The sequence below is a fragment of the Setaria viridis genome, chromosome 5 (genome assembly GCF_005286985.2).
Source record: "Setaria viridis chromosome 5, Setaria_viridis_v4.0, whole genome shotgun sequence".
Lineage (NCBI taxonomy): Eukaryota > Viridiplantae > Streptophyta > Magnoliopsida > Poales > Poaceae > Setaria > Setaria viridis.
The window spans coordinates 42,905,026-42,911,025 of NC_048267.2; the positions used below are offsets into that span (position 1 = coordinate 42,905,026).

Sequence of the window (6,000 nt, forward strand, 5' to 3'; positions counted from 1 at the left end):
GGCGAGGATAAGGTCGGGTGAGGAGGACCGGAGCAGGTTGTTGGTACTGGGGTCGTGCGCTCGCGTGACCGGCTGACTTGGTGGCAGCACCTTGACAGGCGCGTTCGGTCGCGGCATGGGCCGTGGTACGACAAGGGATGCGCATGGCACGGTGATAGCACGGCAAGGCAGGCAGGGAGAGCGGTCCACGTGCTGACATGGTCATTTTTGAAGTATTGAGGAATTTATTATTGGGGATCTACTCTAGAATGATATGATTTTGGGAGAAAATATTTTTAGCAGAACCTAATAGATAGATTTATTGGAATTGTTCAAGCCCAGGTGAACCTTCCTCCATCTTGCGGTAGGCGAGGTCCCCGGCCGACGCTCGCTGCCAACGTCTGGGGTTGCTGAGCATCACGGCAGTGCCGACGGGGAACGCCATGGAGCCTGAGATCGATCTAGCAAGCGCATAGATCGACGGTGAAACCTAGAGCAGGCGAGGGCAAAATCTCTGGTCTGCGGAGACGACACGCGTCTGGGGACACCAGAAGCATGATGGCGAGGGGGACAGGCCCGACTAGTTCGGAAGAAAGTCGTGTTAAGTTAAAAGTATTGCGGGTTATATTGAATATTCGGAAGCTAATTAGGAGGACTAAACATTTAATTATAAAACTACTTACACACATGGAAGCTAATTCACGAGACGAATCTATTAAGCTTAATTAATTCATAATTAGCACATATTTACTGTAGCATCACATTGTCAAATCATGAATTAATTAGACTTAATAGATTCGTCTCGCAAATTAGTCTCCATCTGTGCAATTAGTTTTATAGTTAGCCTATATTTAATACTCCTAATTAGCATCTATACATTCGATGTCACAAGAATCTTCTAGGATGTGCTAAAAAAACAAACAACCCCACGTCGATCTACCGCTATAAAAAAAAATTTGAGGTCTGTGTCGTGTCCGGTTACCGCTATGAAAAAAAGTTGAGCAGGTCTTACATTATATTACACTAATCAATGATGCATGTTCCACGGGCGGTGGTGAACTGGTGATGAGACGCACTCCATCCTCCTCGCCGTCAGCGCGCGGTGGCCGGAGCCCGTGTGATCGCGCCCGCGGACAGATCAAACACACACGGATCTGTACGGAAGGATATGTTCCGTGAGTCTTTCAGTCCGCCGCCGGCTTCCTCTTCTCCGCCGCCATCTCCCTCCCTTCCCCTCTCGCGAAGTGAAGCGGATGCCACGAGATCTGCCCGCCGGCGGCGGCAATGGCCGCCGCGACGGCGCGCGGCGCACGGGCCGCGACCGCGACGCGCGAGTGGGGGTCAGCGCTCTCGGTCGGCCGGCCGAGCCACCAGAAAGGGGGCGCACAGCCACGCGCGCGACACCTGCCCGCGTCGGTGACCGCGGCGGGCCGGGGCCCGGGGGGCGTCGCTGCCTGGTGCAGCTGCGACTGGGAGCGGCCGGGGCGCGTGAGGGGAGCCGTCCTTGCCCGCGCGGTCGGCCGTTGGCCATGGCCAACCCCAGTTGACGGGCACGGATCCACCTCCACGACGCCGACGTCACCGCGCTCCCCCCGCCGCCACCCTTCCTGGTACACCCCCCCCCCCCCACCCCACCCCCCACCCCCCAATTTCTCATTGGTCTCCATGTCTCAGAAATTAATTAGAGGCTAACATTTTCTGTGGTAATTTTACCCTTTTTTTTCTCTTTGTAACGTTGGTGATCTTCTTGGATTCTGAAAAAGATCTAATTGATTTAGTTTTTTTTGTAACTCATATATTCTCTTCAGGTGAAGCAACGGCAAGCAGCAAAGGTTCCACCCATCAGCCACAGTTCATCAGAGTGCTTCCAAAAGATTTCATGGAAAAGATGGTGCGCATATCGTTGTTGACTTTGCTTTCACTTGTTGTAATGACCTGACTTCTCTTCTGTCTATGTGTTCTTGCAGCTGATACCTGCTAAGTTTGTGCAATAGCATATCCCCATGGAGCTACTTGATAATCGTATGGCCATCGTTTTTGGCCCCTCTGGCAAAGGTTACAGCATTAAACTTGAAATGGGTTGGACGGGCGTGTTCTTTGCAGTTGGTTGGTCACAGTTTCTCAAGTTTCATGACATTACTGAAGCTAATGCTCTGTTGCTACGGTATGAGGGAAACATGGTGTTTACACTCAAAGCGTATGGGCCAAATGGATACCAGAGAGAGTTCAACCAAAGGAAAACAGAGGTCGACAAAGTGAGCAAAATATAACTATGTCTATGGTTTTCTTTTTAAGCTGTTAGCAATGGATGTGAATGAGTTAAATTAAATACTGAAGTGCATGCATGTCTCTTTTGTCTTATCAAGTACCAACATTGCCAGATATTGAAGAGCAGCAGGAAGCACCATCTGCTTCCATTCAGAAGCAGCAAGAAGCACCATCTGCTTCCATTCAGAAGCAGTATAACAACAATTTGCCAAGCAGTAATGGAGAAAAGGAACAACAAAGCCTCACAGCATCTTGGAACCAGACATCATTCAAGATCGCGCCACCATCATCGATAGAGAAGCAGATTGATGCCAACACACTTAAAAATCATATTGTAAGTGCAAGCATTTCCCTGTTAAATAGATTAAATTGTATGCTAAAAAACAATATGAGCTGAACAGCTGCTATCATATGGCATCTGGGACAGGAAGAAACATAGATATTGGCTTTGAATTCCTCACAGAGAAACATGTTCATATGATCAAATGATGCTCTAATGATGCTCTAACTACTAATGCTATATGCACACGCTAACAGGAAGAAACAAATCAAAAGATTTTAGTTCCTCATTGAGAAAGAGACTGACATGCTCTTAGTAGCTGTAACTTCTAAGAATATATGCACATGTAACAGAGTGACAGGAAGAAACAAATCAATATATTAAGTTCAGAACTAGGTAATAATAATATTGTATGACATTTTTATATGCCATTTGTCATGTATATGCACTTGAGTGATTGTTATCAACCCAAAAGAAACGGAACTTAGATCAAGCAGTCGGTATTCGCCCACTGTGATATATAGTGAACTGTCGACTGCTTACTGGAACCAATGTGGTTGCAATTATTGCAGGTTTTGCCAGAAGCATTCTGTGATGGTATTGGGTTGCGGGAACGCTGTGCGATTACACTCAAGACCTTAAGGAATGGTAGTGAATCTTGGCAGGTACATAGTCTCCCATGCAAGAATAACAGCTACCAGCTCAAGAAGGGTTCGTTGCTTAGTCCTGCTCTCTCCATTTTTTTTCTGCCAGGGAAAAATGATTCATTAAATTTTAACTAGGTAAAACATCACCATCTGTGCGTACAACGTGCTGCATACAAGATTAACTTCATGCTTACCAAGAGTAGTAAGGTACATTGCACATTAGAGTTTGAAAGGAACAAAGGATACGGGGCAGTCATTCTCTATGCTTCAGAATCCTAAAGTTCATGAAGGGGAGGAACCCAAAGTACCAAAACGACCATCACATGGCCAGTACCAAAACGACCATCACATGGCCAGTACCAAAACGACCATCACAGGACCATGCATCTCACCACAAGCATTCAAGTCAAATTTAATCATTCTGAAGCTACAAAGAGTATTCGCCTAGCATGCTGCATTTCAATGCTCCTGATTCCGACCTCTTACAATCTGTTCTCTCATGAAAATCTACTGGTTCAGGTTCGCTCGACGCTGAACCTGCAATGCGAATTATCTAATCATGCTGATGATACAATTATGAATAGGTTGGATACAAATATGTGCATGTGTAACTGAAGGGTTTAAGAGGCACACCATCATGAAAGAAAAACGAAGTGGATCAGGGAGGCAAGTACTAGCCCAAAACTGAGGCCGAGTTTGTGATCAATGTCTATAGTTAGGTAAGCGAAGACAATAATGAATCCATTCACCGCTGCAAGAAGGATCGTTACTAATGACCAATACCAAGACGTGCTGATGGACTGGAACACATGGTCAACAAGTATGAATTGCACCTAACATCCCAAAGTGGTCGAGGATCTGCACGCACTGACGCTCTCAAAGAGAGACTGCGAAGGCGCTGCAGGTCATGCCGGCGGATTGCAGGATCCACCATAAGCACAGACCGGCGTGCTTAGTCCTGCTTTGTCCATTTTTTTTTCTGCCAGAGGAAAGATGATCCATTAAATTTTAACTAGGTAAAACAATACCATCTGTGCGCACAACGTACTGCATACCAGATTAACTTCATGGTTACCAAGAGCAGTGTGGTACATTACACATTAGAGTGTGAAAGGAACAAATGATACCGGCCAGTCATTCTCCATGCTTAGGAATCCTAAAGTTCACGAAGAGGAGGAACCCGAAGAGGAGGAACCCAAAGTACCAAAACGACCATCACATGGCCAATGTCAAAACGACCATCACAGGACCATGCATCTCACCACAAGCATTCAAGTCAAATTTAATCATTCTGAAGCTACAAAGAGTATTCGCCTAGCATGCTGCATTTCCATGCTCCTGCTTCCAGCCTCTTACAATCTGTTCTTTCATGAAAATCTACTGGTTCAGGTTCGCTCGACGCCGAACCTGCAATGCGAATTATCTAATCATGCTGATGATACAATTATGAATAGGGCGGATACAAACATTTGCATCTGTAACTGAATGTGTAGAACCGTATCGGACTTCTTCCTCGACCGAAAACAAACATATTGTGAAAATAACGGGATCTGAATGTCTGAAACTGACAATATAATATAATCCACAGCCACGCAATGTAGATTTGATGGCACGATGTAGTTAAGCGGCTAAAAGATTGGCGCGGCGGAGGAGGTCGTCAAGCGCGTCTCTGCGACTGCGTGCGTGAGGCAACGAGTTGTCCAGTTGGACGCCGTGCTCTGTTTACGCCATCAAAGATTCACAAACCTAATTTCTCGTAACATTTTCATCGGGACATTTTGCATATGTACTGAACGTCCTGAACAATACTTGCCATAAAGCCAATTCGAGAGACTCGCAACAATATCAATCGAAAGCTGACATAAACAGAAAATTAGGCTAACAAGTTTCACTATATTCATTATGAAATATATTTTCATAGCACATCTATTTAATGTTATAAATATATTTTCATAGCATTCAAGTCAAATTTAATAATTCTGAAGCTACAAACAGTATTCACCTAGCATGCTTCATTTCCATGCTCCTGCTTCCAGCCTCTTTCAATCCGTTCCCTCATAAAAATCTACCGGTTCGGGTTCGATCAACGTCGAACCTGCAATGCGAATCATTTAATCATGCTGATGATACTGATGATACAGTTATGAATAGGCTGGATACAAACATGCGTATATGTAACTGAATGATTTAAGAGGCATACCATCATGAAAGAAATGATGTGGATCAGGAAGGCAAGTACCAGCCAGAAACCGAGGCTGAATATGTGGTGAATGTCTCGAGCCAGGTAAGCGAAGATAATAATGAATCCATTCACCGTTGAAGAAGGATCATTAGTCTAATGACCAATACCAAGACGTCCTGATGGGCTGGAACACATGGCCAACAAGTATGAATCGCACCTAACATCCCAATGTGGTCAAGGATCTGCATGCACAGCCGCTCTCGAAGAGGGACTGCGAAGGTCCTGAAGGTCGTGCTGGCGGTTTGCAGGATCCACCATAAGCACAGAGCGGCGTGAATGCATCATCGGAGGATCTCGGGAAATATCTTCACCCTCGCCGTAACTGTATCAGGTCCGAGGCATGTGATCAAAACCAACGAGCCACTCAGCGCGAACGAAGCCATGTCTGACATTTTCCTCCCCCCCTGCATCATGCAATTGGTGAGGGGAACACTCATCAAACCCCTGCCATTGAAGGCTTGAACACGCAAATCCGACAAAGAACATAGCATACCTGACCAAAAGCGGGCTGGACTCTTACTGGCGCCGCCGCCGCACCGTCTCCCGTCTCACCGAGACGACGTCTCCTTCCCCAGAGGCACAAG

At 46.1% G+C, this 6,000-nt stretch overlaps 1 long non-coding RNA gene across 2 annotated transcripts; it reads left to right on the forward strand.

Annotated features, from left to right (window-relative positions):
* The first annotated feature begins 1,004 nt into the window (after positions 1-1,004).
* LOC117859211 (uncharacterized) lies at positions 1,005-4,242 on the forward strand. 2 transcript variants are annotated; one of them, XR_004641125.2, is made up of 6 exons: positions 1,005-1,589; positions 1,788-1,870; positions 1,947-2,234; positions 2,346-2,581; positions 3,100-3,238; positions 3,310-4,242. It is a non-coding gene; the product is annotated as an uncharacterized lncRNA (long non-coding RNA). The 2 variants fall into 2 exon arrangements; XR_004641124.2 differs by having other exon boundaries at positions 1,006-1,589; positions 3,100-4,242.
* The last annotated feature ends 1,758 nt before the right edge of the window (positions 4,243-6,000 follow it).